The 20,878-nt window shown below is 46.1% G+C and overlaps 1 protein-coding gene across 1 annotated transcript in view; it reads right to left on the reverse strand.

The window, feature by feature from the left end:
* Positions 1 to 16,054, reverse strand: part of GNB3 (G protein subunit beta 3) — a 32,473-nt gene extending 16,419 nt beyond the window's left edge. The window contains exon 1 of the mRNA XM_083420523.1: positions 15,882 to 16,054. The gene's annotated coding sequence lies outside the window, so the exon portion shown is untranslated. The remainder of the gene's footprint in view (positions 1 to 15,881) is intronic.
* Positions 16,055 to 20,878: the final 4,824 nt, after the last annotated feature.

The raw sequence follows: 20,878 nt of genomic DNA on the forward strand, positions 1-20,878 counted from the left end.
ACAGCCATTAGAGCAGGCATAGGCAAACTCGGCCCTCCAGATGTTTTGGGACTACAACTCCCATCATCCCTGACCACTGGTCCTGTTAGCTAGTGATGATGGGAGTTGTAGTCCCAAAACATCTGGAGGGCCGAGTTTGCCTATGCCTGCATTAGAGAAATATGACAGTTCTTTAGCCAAAGGCCTGGTCACCACGCATTCTGAGGCTGGGTGATGGCGAGATTTCATTTTTAAGAAACACTTTGTGAAAAGGGTTAATACCCCCATGGCCTTGGGCCTGATTCCCCACCTAACCCCCAAGCACCTTTCAATTTTAAAAACCCCATAGGAGATCCTAGTCACAGATTGCATGTTGATTGGCCCAAAATGATCAAGCCAGAATAAACCTGCATGTTGCATGGCAGAACCATGATTGGATCTCTTGCCATTAAAATAATAACCGTAAAAAAAAAAAAAGCACCTGCAGGGTGTCCATACTAGATCAAGGCAGGGGAGGGATGTTTTAACTTGTCCTGTCCATGTTGTTTACTTGATTGAAGTCCTCTCCCAAATATGCTAATAACCCCACTGTGGGGTGAAGGCAAGACAGAGGTATCCATATTGTGCCTGACTTTTTTCTTCAGCAGATACAGGATGGAGGAATTAAATGGTGCCAAAGGGAAGAATTAAACACCCTCAGGTACTGCTGTCCACATCCAATGTGGCCTCCCATTGGGTGATTCTACTATTTTTATTGTTTTTCTATTGCCAACAAAGATCCGTATAGTTAAAGCTATGGTTTTCCCAGTAGTGGTGTATGGAAGTGAGAGCTGGACCATCAAGAAGGCCGATCGCCGAAGAATTGATGCTTTTGAATTCTGGTGCTGGAGGAGACTCTTGAGAGTCCCAAGGACTGCAAGAAGATCAAACACATCCATTCTTAGGGAAATCAGCCCTGAGTGCTCACTGGAAGGACAGATCCTGAAGCTGAGGCTCCAATACTTTGGCCACCTCATGAGAAGAGAAGACTCCCTGGAAAAGACCCTGATGTTGGGAAATATGGAGGGCACAAGGAGAAGGGGACGACAGAGGACGAGATGGTGGGACAGTGTTCTCAAAGCTACCAGCATGAGTTTGACCAAACTGCAGGAGGCAGTGGAAGACAGGAGTGCCTGGCCTGCTCTGGTCCAGGGGGTCACAAAGAGTTGGACACGACTAAATGACTAAACAACAACAACAGCAACAACTTAGAATCATAGAATCATAGAATCATAGAGTTGGAAGAGACCACAAGGGCCATCGAGTCCAACCCCCTGCCAAGCAGGAAACACCATCAGAGCACTCCTGACATATGGTTGTCAAGCCTCTGCTTAAAGACCTCCAAAGAAGGAGACTCCACCACACTCCTTGGCAGCAAATTCCACTGTCGAACAGCTCTTACTGTCAGGAAGTTCTTCCTAATGTTTAGGTGGAATCTTCTTTCTTGTAGTTTGGATCCATTGCTCCGTGTCCGCTTCTCTGGAGCAGCAGAAAACAACCTTTCTCCCTCCTCTATGTGACATCCTTTTATATATTTGAACATGGCTATCATATCACCCCTTAACCTCCTCTTCTCCAGGCTAAACATGCCCAGCTCCCTTAGCCGTTCCTCATAAGGCATCGTTTCCAGGCCTTTGACCATTTTGGTTGCCCTCCTCTGGACACGTTCCAGTTTGTCAGTGTCCTTCTTGAACTGTGGTGCCCAGAACTGGACACAGTACTCCAGGTGAGGTCTGACCAGAGCAGAATACAGTGGCACTATAACTTCCCTTGATCTAGATGCTATACTCCTATTGATGCAGCCCAGAATTGCATTGGCTTTTTTAGCTGCTGCGTCACACTGTTGGCTCATGTCAAGTTTGTGGTCAACCAAGACTCCTAGATCCTTTTCACATGTACTGCTCTCAAGCCAGGTGTCACCCATCTTGTATTTGTGCCTCTCATTTTTTTTGCCCAAGTGCAGTACTTTACATTTCTCCCTGTTAAAATTCATCTTGTTTGTTTTGGCCCAGTTCTCTAATCTGTCAAGGTCGTTTTGAAGTGTGATCCTGTCCTCTGGGGTGTTAGCCACCCCTCCCAGTTTGGTGTCATCTGCAAATTTGATCAGGATGCCCTTGAGTCCATCATCCAAGTCGTTGATAAAGATGTTGAATAAGACCGGGCCCAAGACAGAACCCTGTGGCACCCCACTAGTCACTCTTCTCCAGGATGAAGAGGAACCATTGATGAGCACCCTTTGGGTCCGGTCAGTCAGCCAGTTACAAATCCATTGAGTGGTAGCAGAGTCAAGACCGCATTTTACCAGCTTCTTTACAAGAATATCATGGGGCACCTTGTCAAATGCCTTGCTGAAATCAAGGTAGACTACATCCACTGCATTCCCTTCATCTACCAGGCTTGTAATTCTGTCAAAAAATGAGATCAGGTTCGTCTGACATGACTTATTTTTCAGAAATCCATGCTGACTATTGGTGATCACAGCATTTCTTTCTAGGTGCTCACAGACTTTTCGCTTAATGATCTGCTCCAGAATCTTCCCTGGTATTGATGTCAGACTGACTGGGCGGTAATTATTTGGGTCCTCTCTTTTCCCCTTTTTGAAAATAGGGACAACATTTGCCCTCCTCCAGTCTGCTGGGACTTCGCCTGTTCTCCAGGAATTCTCAAAGATGATTGCCAGTGGTTCTGAGATCACATCTGCCAGTTCTTTTAATACTCTTGGATGCAGTTCATCTGGCCCTGGAGACTTGAATACATCTAAACTAGACAAGTATTCTTGTACTATCTCCTTAGTTATTCTGGGCTGTGTTTTCTCTGCTGAATCATTTGCTCCAAATTCTTCAGGTCGGGCATTGTTTTCTTTATCGGAGAAGACTGAGGCAAAGAAGGCATTGAGGAGTTCAGCCCTTTCTGTGTCCCCTGTTTGCCTTTCACCATCTTCTCCTCTGAGTGACCCCACTGTTTCTTTGTTCTTCCTTTTGCTACGAACATACCCATAAAAGCCTTTTTTGTTGCTTTTAACCTCTGTAGCAAGCCTGAGTTCATTTTGTGCTTTAGCTTTTCTGACTTTGTGTCTACACGTGCTGGCTATTTGTTTGAATTCCTCTTTGGTGGTTTCCCCCCTTTTCCATTTTTTGTACACATCCTTTTTTAATCTTAACTCAGTTAAAAGTTCTTTAGATAGCCACGCTGGCTTCCTTAGGCACCTTCCATGTTTCCGTCTCATTGGTATTGCCTGAAGTTGTGCTTTTACTATCTCCCTCTTAACAAACTCCCAGCCATCATGAACTCCCTTTCCTTTTAGTATTACTGTCCATGGGATCTCACCCAGCACTTCCCTAAGTTTTATGAAGTCGGCTTTCTTAAAGTCAAGAAATTGAGTCCTAGTATGCTTGGCTGCTCCTTTCCGTTGTATAGTAAACTTCAGAAGAGCATGATCACTTGCGCCTAATGATCCTTCCACTTCTACCCCATTAACCAGGTCATCGACATTGGTTAGGACCAGATCTAAAATGGCTGTTCCTCTTGTTGCTTCTCCCACTTTCTGGACAATGAAGTTGTCTGCAAGGCCAGTGAGGAATCTGTTTGACCTTATGCTCTTGGCTGAGTTTGACATCCAACAAATATCTGGGTAATTGAAGTCCCCCATTACCACTATCTCCCTTCCTTTTGCATGCTTGGCCATCTGTTCCAGGAAGGCATCATCTATGTCCTCCGTTTGGCTTGGGGATCTATAGTAAACTCCCACAATGAGGTCACTGTTATTCTTCTCTCCCTTAATTTTGACCCAAATGCTCTCACTTTGGCTTTGAGGTTCTAAATCTTGGATCTCTTCACAGGTATACACATCCCTGACATATAACGCCACTCCTCCTCCTTTCTTGTCTGGTCTGTTTCTCTGAAATAGATTGTATCCCTCCATTTTTACATTCCAGTCGTGGGACTTATCCCACCAGGTTTCAGTGATGCCTATTATGTCATATTTAGTTTGCTGTACCAAGAGCTCAAGCTCATCTTGTTTATTTCCCATGCTTTGTGCATTAGTGTACAGACATTGAAGTCCATTAGTCATTCCCCCGTGTCTCTTATTTAAGGATTTTTTCCTCCCACCACTAGGTCTGCTTGCTGTTTGCTCCATTTGGTCTATGACATTTGGATGATCATCTTCATCAATTGATAGACTCCTACCTTCAGGAGCACTGTCTCCCTCCCCCACATTAGTCAGTTTAAAGCCCTCCTGATGAGGTTTCTGAGTTTTTTGGCAAAAACATTCCTCCCAACCGTTGTGAGGTGCAGCCCATCGCTTGCCAGAAGTCCATCTTCAAGAAACTGCAGTCCGTGATCTAAGAATCCAAACCGTTCCTGTTTACACCATTTGCGAAGCCACCTGTTTACTTCCACTATTTTCCCCTCTCTCCCTGGGCCACGTCGTTCAACTGGGAGGACAGATGAGATGACGATTTGTGCATTTAATTGCTTCAATTTCCTGCCCAGAGCCTCGTAGTCTCTTTTGATCTTCTGGAGGCTATTGCTTGCAGTGTCATTAATTAACTTGTTTTTAATAGGTTGTAACTTGGCAATCAGAGCAATGCTATAGCCACACTCTTAAAGCACATGGCTTTCCTCCAAAGAATTTGGGAAACTAGTTTACTGCTCACAGAGCTACAGTTCCCAGCACCCTTCAACCACCACTCCCAGGATTCTTTGGGGGAAATGTGCTTTAAATGTATGGCGTGTAGGCTTTGCTCTTGGTCTTCAGACAGCACCAGAAATTTCTCAGGCTTCACGTTCTGCAGGTAACCTCACCACCCACCTATCCACTCTCTTTCCTCAAGTTTTTTCCATGTCAGGCAGATGGATTTTTCCTGCTTCTTGCATCAAAGGGATACAATGGACTCACAAGGGAGTTGTTTACACTTCCTTGACTGTCACCAACCCCACTTCACCCCTAAACTTTGCATATTATTCTGGAGTTATCAGTCTGGAATAAACCATCTCTTGGTTTTGGGCTTGGAATTGAAGAGCACAGACCAGAAATTTCTATACTTAAAATATGCTTTGAGTAAATATGATTGATGGCCCCGTCTGTACTGCAGGTATAAAAGGCTTGTTGAAGCATATTAACTAATCTGCATTGAAGGGACATTGAAAATAAAACTTTTTAGGAGTGACAAGGGAATTTGCGCCAGCAGAAGTGAGTATGTGCCAGAGAAGTACCGTATTTTTTGCTCCATAAGACTCACTTTTTTCCTCCTAAAAAGTAAGGGGAAATGTGTGTGCGTCTTATGGAGCGAATGCAGGCTGCGCAGCTATCCCAGAAGCCAGAACAGCAAGAGGGATTGCTGCTTTCACTGCACAGAGATCCCTCTTGCTGTTCTGGCTTCTGAGATTCAGAATATTTTTTTCTTGTTTTCCTCCTCCAAAAACTAGGTGCGTCTTGTGGTCTGGTGCGTCTTATAGAGCGAAAAATACGGTAGCTGTTGTACAAGAGCCAAACTCCCTCTTAACTTCTTCTAGACCCCTTTTGTTTGGACTCTGGACGTCTCTCAGTTCTGTTCACCTTCCACGCTTCTCCTTCATGTGCTTTCTTTCTCGATCATCAAACAAAACCAGCCTTTCTGGGTTGGAAGAAGATCTGGAATGTTTCCCATATGAGATGTCATAAAAAGACAAGCTCCCCCAGTTTAAAAACTAGGCAGTTTTCTCTCCTGTTTTTCTTGTTGCAGAGAGCCTTGACAATGCAAATTGAAATGATGGCTGCTATTTTTCATGAGGTACCACAGGATTTTAAAAAAATAAATAATTTCTGGCCCACAGCTGCTACAACCACATTGGATCCTTTTTGTGGTTTCTGTAAGGGTCAAAATCTCACATGGTCCTCAAGTTACTAGTCAAGCTGAGCAAATCAAGGCCATTGAACAAACAAGCTGAACACAGCCAGAATCTCAAGTCCCAAACTAGCATTGTCTGAAGCTCTGGACAGGTCCTTCACATCTTCACTGTGGTTCACCGTTTCCCACAGTTCAGTGGGTATGGTGTAATCTGCTCACTTCCTGTCCCAAGAAGAGAGTCGAACTTTGTGATGCCAGGATACTTGAATAGCTGTCTGTCTTCAAAGGTGCCTCCCTTTTGCAAAGGGCTGCCATCTGATGTAAGGAAAGTGGCTACCATGGACAGGGCCTTTTAAGTGGTGGCACCTCAGTTAAGGAATGCTTTCCTCAGAGAGGTTTTGGTGCCTACTTCATCGTACTTTCAAGAATCAAGGAAAGGCCTTTTGGAGTTAACTTTAGTTTTGCTTATTGTTTTTATCTGGCTTTTAAGCTCTTACTTCCTGTACGAACTGTACTTTTAATTTTTCAAAATTATTTTATGTAAAACACCCTGGGAATTTCAACTGAAGACTGGTATAGAAATTTTGATGGGTGATCGTCTTCTAGGACAAATTTTCCTCCCTCTCTCTTCATGCAGTACTCCATCCTCTTATTTATGACTTTTCTGTGAGTTTTCCCATTTATAATATTTCACTTGCCTTAACCTTCCTGTAACTATAGCAGCGGTGGAAAGACCAGTAGATCTACGTGTGCATCTCTGTTGTTTCCACGTTTGATGTTTCGGGAGTTTAAAATTGGTCCTGGCTTGGGGCATCTGTTCAATGCATTGGCAGAATCTTCCTTGAGTCCCTTCTGCAGTAATATTAACCATGTGCTTTAATCTGAATCTTGTCTGAGTTGTTGTCATGGTCCAGTTTACGGATGGCCTAAGTCCCGGCTGAGGATGTAAGGACCGGGGACAAGATGGTGGGCTGGGAGCAGGAATGAGAGTCCGGAAGCCAGGAGTCCGGAAGCCAAGAGTCTGAGGGTCAGAGAGCCGGGAGTCAAGAAGCCAAGTGTCCGAGGATCAGGAAGCAAGGAGTCACGAAGTCAAGGGTCCAAGGATCAAGAAGCAAGGAGTCAAATGCAGCAAGGCAGGGAACGTGTTGCTGTGGCAAAGAGCCAAAGGGAAATGCTGACCTTATATCCCTTCTCGGCTCTTGCCACCAGGTGCTGTGAGTTACCAATTGGCCTCACCTGTGCGGCCGCGCCTTGCCTCTCTAGAACAAACTTAGGAAAGCCGCAGTCCTGCGAAGCCCTACCGGTCACAGGGCCTGGTTCCTGCGCCAAGAGACTCAATAATATTTATAGTGTTTATAGTGTTCTTTTAACGACACAGCTCTTGGTCTTATTATTCTTGGAGGCGAATGTGTGGTTTATTAGAGTGGGCAATAGGCATACAAGCAAAGGTAGACGTGCAGCTGTCATGTTATCCTCTGCAAAACAGTCGTTTGAATATGACAGCCTTTTCCAACTTGAGCCCTCCACACAACAACTCTCATCAGCTTCATCCAGCACAGCTGTGCTAGATGGGGACTGAGGGAAGTTGTAGTCTTAACCAGGATGCAAGGGTACGCAATACCAGCACCTTCCCCCCTTCCTCACATGTTAAAAGTGTGGCACTTACTGTGACAACTTCATGGCGAGTACCGACACCTTTTTTTCTATAAAAAAGAACTGGTCTTAATAATGAGGGTACCAGGTTGGCAAAAGCTGGAATTGGCCTCTGACCTTTCTGTTCCCTCTCTTTTTCTTTGTCTTGTCTAAGGCCAGAACTGAATCCTGGCCCAATTTGGCCTAAACTCTCTGCTCTGCTCCAAGGAGAAGCATCCACCTGCCTCTACATCTCTAAAGCCTGTCTTTTCTTGAATTTGGCAATTCACAGTTCCAGACCCTCCAAGTGTCCCTATTTTCCAGGGATGTCCCTGTTTCTGATTTGATCCCAGAATGTCCTGCTTTTCCTTAGGACGTTCCTATTTTCATTGGAGACATGTTGGAATGTATGGGCTTATCTGACCCCTGAGGCGTCTAAAGGCAATCCCGTATAGGGAAGGTATTTTTTTTAAAAAAAAGTTTAATGTTTTATTATGTTTTTATATATGTTGGAAGCTGCCCAGAATGGCTGGGGCAACCCAGTAAGATGTGTGGGGGTATAAAGAGTAACATTATCATTATGGAATGGGACGTCCCTATTTTCATCAGAGAAACGTTGGAGGCTATGTTGCAGTGCCAGAGTATAGCAAAAGCATCAGACACACATGTCCTGTCTCCCTGCACCCCTGGAGTTAATGGAAGGTGAAAGCAGTACAACATTATACTGGAGGAGGAGGAAGAAGAAGAGGAGAAAGGAGGGCTTTGAGGTTTTTGCAGTGTAACACAGTGACTAAAAGTGGAAGTTATGAGCTGGAAAGCACCTGGTCCATATTTCACTGTGGACCCTCCCTCTTCTCAACCTCAACCCTCCAAGTACGATAACAGGATACTTTTCCATTTCTATTTATTTTGCTAGTTCTAGGAATGATGTTAGGGTTAAAGCAAAAACAGCAGAGACAGGTGGCACCTGAAAGATTAAGGCTTACAGCTGCAAGCACACACTTACTTGGGAATATGCCCCATGGTGTTTAATGGGGAATTACTTCAAAGCAAACATGCATAGAATTGGTCTGCACCAGATTTATGGTGGCATAAGCTTTTAGGGGCTAGTGCCTCCTTCGTCAGATTAACCATCCTTGGCGGACCAACTCTGCCTCCCTCCCTTCAATGGTCCAGCCAGGTGTGGCGAGCGAAGGCCTCTGAGCGAGATCAAAAGGCCATGGAACACAAGAGCTTTGGAAGATCTGTGACATTTCCCTTCCAAGCCCATGTGTGATAAAACATCAAATGAGTTATTAAAAAATGGCAGTGGGACTAGAGCCATTGTTCCTTCTTTCACAATGCTGTCCCGCCATTCCTCTTTAGAACTCAGGCAGAAGGGCCATTTAGGCAAGAGGGGAAGGTTTCACCACAAAGAAGAGAACACACAGATTTGCGTAACATTTGCATTGCCTAATTTGTATGTATAGATAGGCGCACGTTTAAAAATAATGGCTGGAATTTAAACAGAAACACAATACATCCCTGCATGGCAGGGAAGATTGTGGCCAGGTGACCTGATTGCCTGCTCGGTCTTCCGCCCAGGTATTAACACTCAATGGGCCACTGCGACTCCCCTTATGCCTTACAGCAGACTGGGGTCTGAGAGCCCTTCAAAGAGAGGCTGTCTCTAAACAGACTCTGTAAATACGCTGTAATGTGGGGAGAGTGGCCACCCTATGGGGGAATGTACAGTGTGTCCTCACAACAACTTGGTGAGGTTAGTGTGAGAGGTTAAGTACTTGCCCACAGCTATCCAGTGGGTGTGGGCTTTGAAACCCCTTCTTTCCAAACTAAGGCTTCCTCTACCACCCCAGATTGCCTCAATTCCAAGCTCTCTGGCCACCCTCCTGGCACAGTGCTTTGCCCACCAGCCCTGCCTGGCCGCAAATGGCGCCAGTGTCCATTCCTCTGCATCTAATGGGTGGCAGCTTCCCAACTCTGTCTGCAGCCCCTCTCCTGTCCTGTGAGGGCCCCAAATCCCCGCTACTTCTCCCAGCTGCTGCTGACCTCAGCCCCACATTCAAGGCACAGCTCTGTTGCTCCTCCATCTCCTCGTATTCTCCTTGCCCTATTTCCAAATCGTACCTCCCTTCCCAACTTCTCTTTTTGACATTCACCACCCGCTTCGTCCCCTAACTTCTCGTTCTCCTTTAGCTATTTTTAAGCCCCCGTGTTCATTTCGGGGAAGGAGGTGTGATGGGGCTTGGTGCTTTACCGCGTGCGGCGAAGTTTGCACCGCTGCAAAGGTGAGGGGTTACTAAGCTGGCAGAAGAATCCTACGCTAGGGCAGAGGCTCGCTTATTAGGAGGGATAGGAAGGGCTAAATATAGCAGGAGGGAGAGATGGAGCAGCTTAGGCTCAGGTCTCCAGCGGAACCTTCCAATCTCGCAAAGGGAACAATCTAAATGAAGGCTGGGAATTGTTCCCAACCTCAGAAGGACAAGGAGCCACACACAAGGATAAAAATAACTCGTAGCCCCCCCTGAAGCCTCAGCCCTGCTGAACCCTACAGTAAATGGCAGAAAGCAAATGTTGGCCCGGAAATGCAGCAAATTCTGTGAAGTATTTCAGTGGACATACAGTAGGAACCCTGCCCATCGAGCCAGGCCTGAAGCAGATCCGGCATCAAATGAAGCTTGTTTTGAGGCTGCAGAAACCCAGGGACATGCAGACAGTCCTGCTTTCATATACACAAGGCAGAACCCGTGATGCTAATGCAAGACAATCAGCACTGTTTTTCTAGAAAAAGAGGTGCTGGAACTCAACATGAACGCCTCCCTTGTTCTCTTATAATGGCAACGGCGCCCACCTGAGAGGTGCCAGAATCGAGTTCCAGCTGGGAAAAAAGCCCTGAATACAATCCATCTAAAAATGACAAAATGGTAAACTCGCAGAAAGAAAGAAAAGAAAACCACTTTGGGCTTTTTCCTACAATCAAACAGTATATAAACTTTATGAAATAAAATAAACGATAAACAAAATGGAGGTGGACGGCTGGAGAGTGTAGGCCACAGTACACCTACAATATATTAGTTTTACAATGGTGATTCAGTAAGATGTCCTTCCAAGTGGTAACATATTTTCCCTCTACCTCGCCTTTAAAAATAGATGATTGAGCCTTAAATGCAAAAAACATACTGGCTCTGTGGTTTTTTTTGTTGAGTTATGACTGTGTTCAGTGGATTTCCTCCTGCACCCTGGCTGGGACCAGCATGGCTGCCTACACTCCTTTGTTTACAGCTCTGGATGTGATCATGTATGGTAATGGATACAGAATCATAGAATTGTACAGTTGGAAGAAGAGAAGAGGAAGAAGAGTTTGGATTTGATATCCCGCTTTATCACTACCCGAAGGAGTCTCAAAGCAGCTAACATTCTCCTTTCCCTTCCTCCCCCACAACAAACACCCTGTGAGGTGAGTGAGGCTGAGAAACTTCAAAGAAGTGAGACTAGTCCAAGGTCACCCAGCAGCTGCATGTGGAGGAGCGGGGATGCGAACCCGGTTCACCAGATTACGAGACTACTGCTCTTAACCACTACAGCACACTGGCTCCCAAGGGTCATCTTGTTCAACCACCTGCTATCTAGGAATCTCAACTAAAGCATCTACGACAGATGGCCATCCAAACTCTCCAAGGAAGGAAAGGTCACCGCCTTCCAAGAGAGTCTGTTCCACAACTGAACAGCTCTTGACGCCAGAAAGCTCTTCCTGATGTTTAGTTGTAATCACACTTTCTTGTAACTTGAAGCCATTGGTTTAAATCCTACCCCCCAGAGCAGGAAAACAGAAAGTTGCTCTACCTTCCATTGGATATTTAGATATTTGAAGTTGGCTATCATATCTCCTCTCAGTCTCCTCTTATCCAGGCTAAACATAACCGACTCCCTCAACTCTTCTTCATAAGGCTTGGTTTCCAGATCCTTCATCATCTTGGTTGCCCTCCTCTGCACACGTTCCATCCAGTTTGACAATAAAAGGTAAAGGTAAAGGGACCCCTGACCATTAGGTCCAGTCATGGCTGACTCTGGGGTTGCGGCGCTCATCTTGCTTTACTGGCCGAGGGAGCCGGCGTACAGCTTCTGGGTCATGTGGCCAGCATGACTAAGCCGCTTCTGGTGAACCAGAGCAGTGCACAGAAATGCCGTTTACCTTCCCGTCGTAGCCGTACCTATTTATCTACTTGCACTTTGATGTGCTTTCAAACTGCTAGGTTGGCAGGAGCTGGGACCGAGCAACAGGAGCTCACCCTGTCATGGGGATTCGAACCGCCGACCTTCTGATCGGCAAGCCCTAGGCTCTGTGGTTTAACCCACAGTGCCACGTTTGACAATATCCTCCTTAAATTGTGGCACCCAAAACTGGACATGGTACTCCAGGTGTGGTCTAACCAAGGCAAAATAAAGCAGAACTATAACCTCCCTTCATGTGGGCACTATACTTCTGTTGATATAGCCTAGCACAGCATTAGCCTTTTTTCCTTGCTGCATCACACTGTTGACTCATGTTTTTGGTCCACCAAGCCCCTAGATCCTTTTCACATGTACTGCTAGCAAGCCAGGTGTCCCTCATCTTATATCTGTGCATCTGGTTCTTCCTGCCTAAGTGCAGAATCTGACATTTCTCCTTACTGAAATTCATTTTGTTCGTTTTGGCCCAGTTCTCCAGTATGTTAAGGTCATCTTGGACTCCGATTCTGTCTTCTGCGGCATTAGCTACCCTCCCAGTTTGGTGTCACCTGTAAATTTGATGAGCATCCCCTCAATACCTTCATCCAAGTAGCTGAACAACAATGGGCCCAGGACAGAACCCTGAGTCATCTCACTTGTCACCTTTTCCCAAGATAATGAGGAACTATTAGTGAGCACTCATTGGATTTGGTTAGTTAACCAGCTACAAACCCACCTAACAGTTACCTCGTCCAGCTGAAATGAGCTTAAATTTTGCCCTGTTGATTTTGTTGGGACTTAAGCATTATTTAAGGAAATCAGCCCTGAGTGCTCACTGGAAGGACAGATCCTGAAGCTGAGGCTCCAATACTTTGGCCACCTCATGAGAAGAGAAGACTCACTGGAAAAGACCCTGATGTTGGGAAAGATGGAGGGCACAAGGAGAAGGGAACGACAGAGGATGAGATGGTTAGACAGTGTTCTTGAAGCTACAAACATGAATCTGACCAAACTGCGGGAGGCAGTGGAAGACAGGAGTGCCTGGCATGCTCTGGTCCATGGGGTCATGAAGAGTCGGACAAGACTGAACAACTAAACAACAACAAGCATTATTAACTTTTAAATGATGTGACTCTGTAGGCTTGTTGTGTTTCTCACATGTTATACATAAATCCTGAACAGTTCTCAATAGATAGCTAGATGCTTGACTTACATTACCTGTTACAGTGTAGGGTAGAATGGAAGCTTTAATTAGGTGATCAACTAAAGCTTTCCTTGTTTAATTAAGGAGTTTGAGGGTTAAGAGCACACTTGTTTATTTTCTGATGCAATCTGGGTCATGTTTATCTGCTTTTAAGTGAACTTTAGAGACGTTCATTTATCACATTCGTATCCTGCTCTTTGTCCAAGCAGTTTAGAGGGGCATGAATATGTTAATCCTGTTTTATTCCCACAACAACCCTGTTTGGATGGGTTAGGCTGAATATTAATGACTTGTCCAAAGTCATCTGAGGACTTCACGGCTGGGTAGGGATTTGAGTCCAGGTCTCCACAAATTCCAGGTCCAAAACACTATACATCATCCATAATTCTGTACAACACATTATGACATTTAAAACAAATAAAACCCGTCTTTGGGAATTTGTTCCACCACTAAAAAAACAAAAACAAAAAAATGGAGGAGATGCTTCTTCTCTTGCTACTTCTTCAGCTATAATGAAGAGTTATATGACAGCTGTGAAAATAACTACATGCTCTTCTGTTCTATAATAATATCTTAGTTGAACCTACCTATTTGTCTCAGCCTTACACACATTAAAAAACACCCTGTTATTACTATCTGAATTCTTCCTTTTTGTTCTTAAAAAGTGCCCCATGTCCTGTATACGGTGCTTTGCTAATGCCACCAGTGATTGCATTTATCTTCCTTGCAATACCTTAATACTACGTTATCAGGTCTGGTTGGAGCTACTGTATTATATTCTTTCGGTCCTTCTCAGCAGTGCTAGAGCACCTAGACAACTTCGCCCATGTTATACAAAATATGGCTTTCCCCTAAGGACTGTACCATAAAACGAGGCCTCTAGATCCGTCTTCACTGACTGGGTGCCTTCTAGATGTTTTGGACTACCATTCCCATCAGCCACAGCCAAGACAGCCGGTGGTCAAGGATGATTCAAGCTATAGTACAGCAAGTTCTAGAGAGCACTACGTTGGCTACTGCTGCTCTAGGATAAAGCACCACACATTAAGGCCAATAGCCTGGATAGCTCAGCTATTGGTTAGAGCATGGCGCTGGTAATGCCAAGGTTGCAGGTTCGGTCCCCACATGGGGCAGCTGCATATTCATTCCTGGATTGCAGGGGGTTGGACTGGATGATCCTCAGGGTCCATTTCAACTCTGCAACTTCTATATGAAGAAAGCTCACACTCGTAGTTACTTAAGGACCAAACACCGCTCATTAAGGGCAAGAACCAATGAAAGCTGGCCATATGTTCACCTGATATGTGGAAAATAAACCTGGTGTAAAACAAGTATGTGAACAATACCTCTGCTCCAAATCAGCAGCATTTTTCCAAATATAAGAAACTGAAATATTTTCTACATTAAAAAAACCCCAGAGTATTTGGTGACTCTGTTTTGCTTTCCATACACTTCATTGATATTATCAGGACAAGCTGTTTAGGGTAGGGTCACTCAGTTTCCCCCCTCAATACTATGTGTATGTGTGTGCTTGTGGTTCAGTTAGCAAAAGGAAACTCCGGCTGTGCTTACGTCCAATGCCATCCAAGACATTTTGCCACCTGAGGCGAAGCCCAAGAGGGTGGACTGAAACCAACTGAGACGGCAGCTGAATCTTCACTTTGGCACTGGAGACATCGCAGTATCTGTTGCCACACCTAAGGACAGCCAGCTACCCTAGAGCTGCAGCGGCATGCCGTGCAGCACACACCGCTTCAACCCCTCACTGAACCTGCTGCCTCAGGTTGCCCAACGATAGGGCCGGACCTGTAAGTTTTTGCAGACTGGCAGCTGACCGTTACACAAGCCGTAGGCCGAAATAGCAACAACTTTGAGGGATGTACTCAGTATGGCTTGGGTCCACCAATGCAGGGCACCTCCTGACATTGCTGTGTGGGTGCCACTTGCCTGTACAACAGAGTGGTGTGAACTTTTGTTTTTGGAACTTAAATCAGCTAATGTCACAAATTGAAAGGAAACGGACCAGTGGGGAGGAGCAGGCAGTGCAGATTCCTCTGCCTTGAATTTCTATGGCACCCCAAGTTTTCCTCTTGAGGCAGGGAAGGCGGGTGAAGGCTATGGCAAAGAGCTGTAAATAGAAAAGGGAAAGGCACGGAAGGACGTGGGATTAATAGACGTCTTGGGACTCCATCTAATCCCTATGCAGGCAGGACTTGCTTGTCCTGTTGACCCTGAGCTGCTTCAGCACCGGATAGAGTTGATCCACCACCATTCTTACCCTCCTCCTCCTGCCAGCAGAGATCAAAGGGCAGGATAAAATTACCCTGATCTCTTCTCCTCCTCTATTCCTTCAGCTCCCACCAAATGTTGTGGATTCTTTCTCCAAAGAGAACGCTAAAAGTACGGCGCAAGGGTGAGAATCTGAAGCATGTGGCTGCCAGCTCATTACATTAGGAGGTCCTTCAGGGCATTCTGTGGAATATCCTTTTCTGGGAGAAGCCGGACTTCTGGCCCTCTCTCCTTTTCGGCAAGCAGAACAGAACTTGCGCCAACCTGCCAACTCTGAGGTCCCACTTCAGGCAGGATGCGTAAATCCTTCAGGGCAGCAAAAAGTACAGGGCAAAGCTCGTTCACCATCACTCGTGAAGCCTAGTCGCTTTTTAGTTTGTAATGAGTTCATCAGTTGGAAAGTTGATCGGTGATAGAGATAGATAACACTCCTGTTGCCTTCACAAGGGGCAATATCCACACCTCCGCTCCACAAACTACAGAGATAATGGGTTGGGGGAATGTAGTTTTGTGAAACTAGCCCCAGAAACAAAATCACTTTTGCGCAATCGCCTGTCCCACAACCTTCTTAAACCAGGTCTCTTTCAACACCCTAGAAAACCCAGAATTTGCATTCCACCAAGTCAAAAAGAGTGAGGGATTTGGGTGCTAGAAAACAGAGAGAGAAGAGACGAAACAAGAAGGGAGTCTACTCTTACCGTTCTCTATGGGCTGACCCCTCCTGCTTGGGACCCCCTGGCTCCCTGGGTGGGGGGTTTGGCTCCTTCAGGCCACGAGGTACCTGCTCCCACTGCTAGTTCACTTCAGCTGTTGGTGTTCCAGCACCAGCGACAGTCCACACGCTTGGTATCTCTCGCTGGCTCTCAACGTCTCATCCTCTCCCAGGATAGATCTCCCTGTGGGGAGCTGGGATGCTGTGGAGGGAAGGGTGGGGGTTTGGGGGAGGGCCAATTCCAGGAGCAGCATCAGGCAAATTAAATCAGACACCAGAGAGTTGGGGAAATCGGATTGGGACTTAATGCAAAGCAAGCAGGTTGGGAGGGGAGAGAGAGGGAGAGTTATGTGCTTTCTCGAAAGGGGGGGGGGGGAGCACACCCAGGGAATGTTGGTGTGATTCATTTGTGTTTTGCATTAGGATAACAGAAACGATCCCAGGGAGAAAATATACATGCATTTATTTTTTTCCCATTTTATGGGGAATGGGTCTGGAGGGGTACCTAGAGGCAGGCAGGTTGTATTCTGGAGAAGCCCACTGTCCTCTTGTTTTTTGGCGGACCCCACCTTAGGCTGGGAAAGGGCACAATGGGGACACACACCTTAGGGCAATAATTGAGGCAACTGTATTCTAGAAAAAAAGGTGTGCGGTGGGCTGCCAAATGCATTTGGTCGAAGGCCTTTTGGCAGCTGTGTTCTGGGATGCTGCTGTAGAAGGATTATCTTGGCCTCAATCTCTTTTAATCTCTCCTGCAGCTTTGGCCCAAGCCTGAGATAAATACCTTTTAACGGATCGCATTCTGACGTCAGGAAGCCATCAATCTAATCAGCTGGGCCACTTCTGGGCCAGAGGTAGCCCACCATGCTGAGAGGGCCAAGGACCTCACATGGATCTGAGGCCGACTAGCCCCCCGACGGGCTAGTAATGTGCCCTCTTCCTCCCGCAAAATGAGCATCATCTATGACAACTGGATTTGAAATGAGCTCTGGATGTACAGGAGAAAAGGGCAATTGGATAGGGAAGCAGATGTTGCAGAGAGAATGGAAAGGGGGAAATGCATTTAGTTCTCTCTTCTCCCCGGTTCCCTTTAGAGTAGGATAATAGTAATAACACTTAGCATTTATATTGTTCATTTCAAGCATTCTTGGTGCTTCGGTAATCCTTTGGGCAGCCCCGTGTGGAAGCACAGCATTATCCTCATAATGCAGATGAGTAGCTAAGGCTGAGATTGCTATTTGCCTGTGGCTACCTAATGAGTTTTGCGGGTGAGGCGAAACTTTCGAGTCGAGGCATCTTAGCTTCTACTCAGCAGCAGCAGCAGGTGGGAGCAAACCACCTATCAGTTTTTATCAGAATCGCATCAAAGCAAATGTGTAACACACTCAAAACCACCTGCTTGGCCATCCCATATCTTCCCAAGCTCATTGGGACTGGATTAGCTCCCATCAAGTGGCCAGGCAGTCAGGAGCCACAGACAACGTATGAAACGGATCTACTCTGTGTTCATTCAGGGCTGTTTTTATAGCACCATGCTTAGCCCTCAATCCTGGAATGGGAAGGGTTAAGCCTCCCCCCCCACCCCCAGTGCTATAGTCTGGATCCAATCCAGTAGGGTTTTGCTGCTATCAGACAAAGGTTGCTTCCAGACGACCTGTTTATTGACCATCCTTCCTGATTTGATTGCACAAAGTTTTCAGGGTGGTATTATGACGCTTGATGCTTACGCGCTCCGATCTGTTTTCAGTGAGGTTGCACGACGAAAACAATTGCTATCTCACACTTTACAGTAGAATTTCCTGGCGTTTGCCTTATCGCAAGGTCTGAATTTTTGCGAGGGAATAGGTTTGTTGCACAAGAGCACCAAATCCACTTTAACTGCGTGGCCTGAATTTGCTGGTGGTATTTGATGGCAAAACAGCATCTTGAAAGATTTCAGGAGATCAAAAAATGGCTGCCCCTTAGAATTGTGGAACTGTCGAGTTGGAAGGGACCACAAGGGATCGTGTAATCCAACCCCCTGCAATGCAGGAATCTTTTGCCCAATTTGGGGCTCGAATCCACAACCCTGAGATTAAGAGCCTCATGCTCTGCTGAGTGAGCTATCCTAGTTTAGGTAACTCACGTTCTGCTTAGTTTTGTCTTTTATCTCCCATCATCTCTGCTTCCATGCTGTTGCCCCAAGGGTGATTCCATATTGAATAATCCCACTTGCTTCACTCACCTTTTATAGGGCCTTGTGTATGATGTTGTCACCAAATCATCGTTCTCTTGTGTTTTCACCACGCTTGTTTTTCTGATTGCAGAAAATCTGACTTTTCTAAGGGGAGCGGTGAATCTCCACTGATACTGCGGTCTTTTTCTTCCATCTTTTTAAGAGATGCTGTTTTGAAAAGTGTGGTGACATATTGGGCAGCTGAGCCAATTCCTACCTACTTTCCAGCACATGCTCACTATTTCCGTACCTGGAGGTGCCATTTTATCAACATGTTAATTTTTAAAAAAACAACAACATTAAGGCTTTAAATTTGAATTGTAGAGTTGGAAGGGGAACCCCCCCCCCCGCAGGCATCTGGTTCAACCCCCTGCAATGCAGGAATCTTTTGGCCAGTGTGGGGCTCGAACCCATGAACCCGAGATTAAGAGTCTCAACAAGGGGCACCCTTGAAGCTGCAAAGGTGTTCCATGTTTTCTGGTCTTTATAGTCAACATCCTTTTCAGTGTGTTCCTCCCCCCTCCCCTTTATAATTTGACCTAAAACATTCAAAAAAGTTATTCAAGTAATTGCTCAGTAGTATTTGCACTTTCGGGATGCGGGTGGCGCTGTGGGTTAAACCACAGAGCCTAGGACTTGCTGATCAGAAGGTTGGCAGTTCGAATCCCAGTGATGGGGTGAGCTCCTGTTGCTCGGTCCCTGCTCCTGCCCACCTAGCAGTTCGAAAGCACGTCAAAGTGCAAGTAGATAAATAGGTACCGCTCCAGCGGGAAGGTGAACGGCGTTTCCGTGCGCTGCTCTGGTTCACCAGAAGCGGCTTAGTCATGCTGGCCACATGACCCGGAAGCTGTACGCCGGCTCCCTCGGCCAATAAAGCGAGATGAGCACCGCAGCCCCAGAGTCGGCCACGACTGGACCTAATGGTCAGGGGGCCCTTTACCTTTATTTGCACTTTCACACAATTTTTTTTTAAAAAAAAGTTTTTTAAAAAGTGCGCTCAGTTGAATTGTCCTTTTCTTCCTCATGTGTCATATCCTGTTGTGTGGATGCATAAGGCAAAGTGGGAAGCCAGCTGTAATTCTGAGAGTCCCTTGCGGTGCAAAAGCAACGCTTGGGCCACCAATTCCTCTGCCCAAAGGCCCAGGCCCCTCCCAGGAATGGGGTCATTGCCATCTTTGATACTCTCCCCTCTCAGCTTGTTTGACTACAATATAATCCCATCTCTGGATGCTAATCCCCTGCGCAGGAACAACAGTGGATTGTGTTTATCCCAGACTGGAAACCTGTAAACAATCCAGAAGTTCTCGTCCTCCCTGCTGTTTAGCTATGTGATCCAATACAGATACAGGAGACCATGTATGTCTAAATAACTGCAAAGACTGAATACTAAAAGCCATAGCTAGTTATCAGTAACTCTTTTCCTAATCTCGCCCACTTTTGTGTTTGCTGAGGGAAGGGCTATTCATCTGTTTTCCCTTTCTCCAGGCCTCTGTCTCCCAGCCTCATTTGTTAATTAAATCTTTGCTTCCAGTGGCAACTCAGATGTCCCACAGACTCTCTCTCTCTCTCTCTCTCTCTCTCTCTCTCTCTCTCTCTCTCTGTGTGTGTGTGTGTGTGTGTTTTCGTCTCTGTCCCCACAGTTTTGACAAGCTCCCAGGAGCGATAATCACACTCATCCAAGTTGGACCTGTTGACTTTCATCCTCAAAAAGCTGCTTTCTCGCTGCCATGTTTAGTAGCAAGCCTGTGGTTTTCCCACTTTCTGCCCAAGAGATGCAAAATGCCACCGGTGCAAAGTAGGTCATTCAGGCAGGGTTAGTGGTGAGGTTTGAGCCTGTGGCATGTTGTCTGCACTGGTAGACCATCGTGCACATGGTGGGGTGCGTCTTCAGCGCAGTGTTATGTGGTGCCTAAACATCGTGTCATATTTGTCTCAGAAACAAAGACTCTTGTCTGGTCTGTGCTGTCCTTTTTGCGGGGAGGGCGGGGGTCAGTTTGAAAAAGAAGCTTTCTTCTGTGTGCTCTACCACACATACAATATGCTGCACCACCACATGGGAAGGATTTGCCATGGAAGGAGAAACAAATATCTGATTGCTTGTTAAAGAGATCAAGCAATTTCTGGGCCACTTATTCCATCAAAGTTTCTCTCTGGATAAGATTTCATATATATATCTGAACTCCATTGCACTCCTGCTATTGTAGGGGGTTGGGCTAAATGACCTCTGGAGGTCCCTTCCAACTCGATAATTCTATGAACTGCTGGAGACTGTCATCGTTTTCCAGGAAGTTGGAAGATTTTCATGAAGAAAGGATCGATATCGCCGTTTTACTTTTGCCTGGCTTTGAAGGGTTTCAGAAACAGTGGGGCAAAACAAATTAGTATGTGCTCTGTAGGAAGAGAATTAGAGCTTCCCACCCACCCTTGAAGCATGCTATTAGCCCTTAGGGTGAAAACCTGAAGGCTGATCGCTGAAGAATTGACGCTTTTGAATTCTGGTGCTGGAGGAGACTCTTGAGAGTTCCATGGACTGCAAGAAGATCAGACCTCTCCATTCTGAAGGAAATCAGCCCTGAGTGCTCACTGGAAGGACAGATCCTGAAGCTGAGGCTCCAGTACTTTGGCCACCTCATGAGAAGAGAAGACTCCCTGGAAAAGACCTTGATGTTGGGAAAGATGGAGGGCGCAAGGAGAAGGGGACGACAGAGGACGAGATGGTGGGACAGTGTTCTCGGAGCTACCAGCATGAGTTTGACCAAACTGCGGGT

Source organism: Podarcis tiliguerta (assembly GCF_965153285.1).
Source record: "Podarcis tiliguerta genome assembly, chromosome: 17".
In the NCBI taxonomy this organism is placed as follows: Eukaryota; Metazoa; Chordata; class Lepidosauria; order Squamata; family Lacertidae; genus Podarcis; species Podarcis tiliguerta.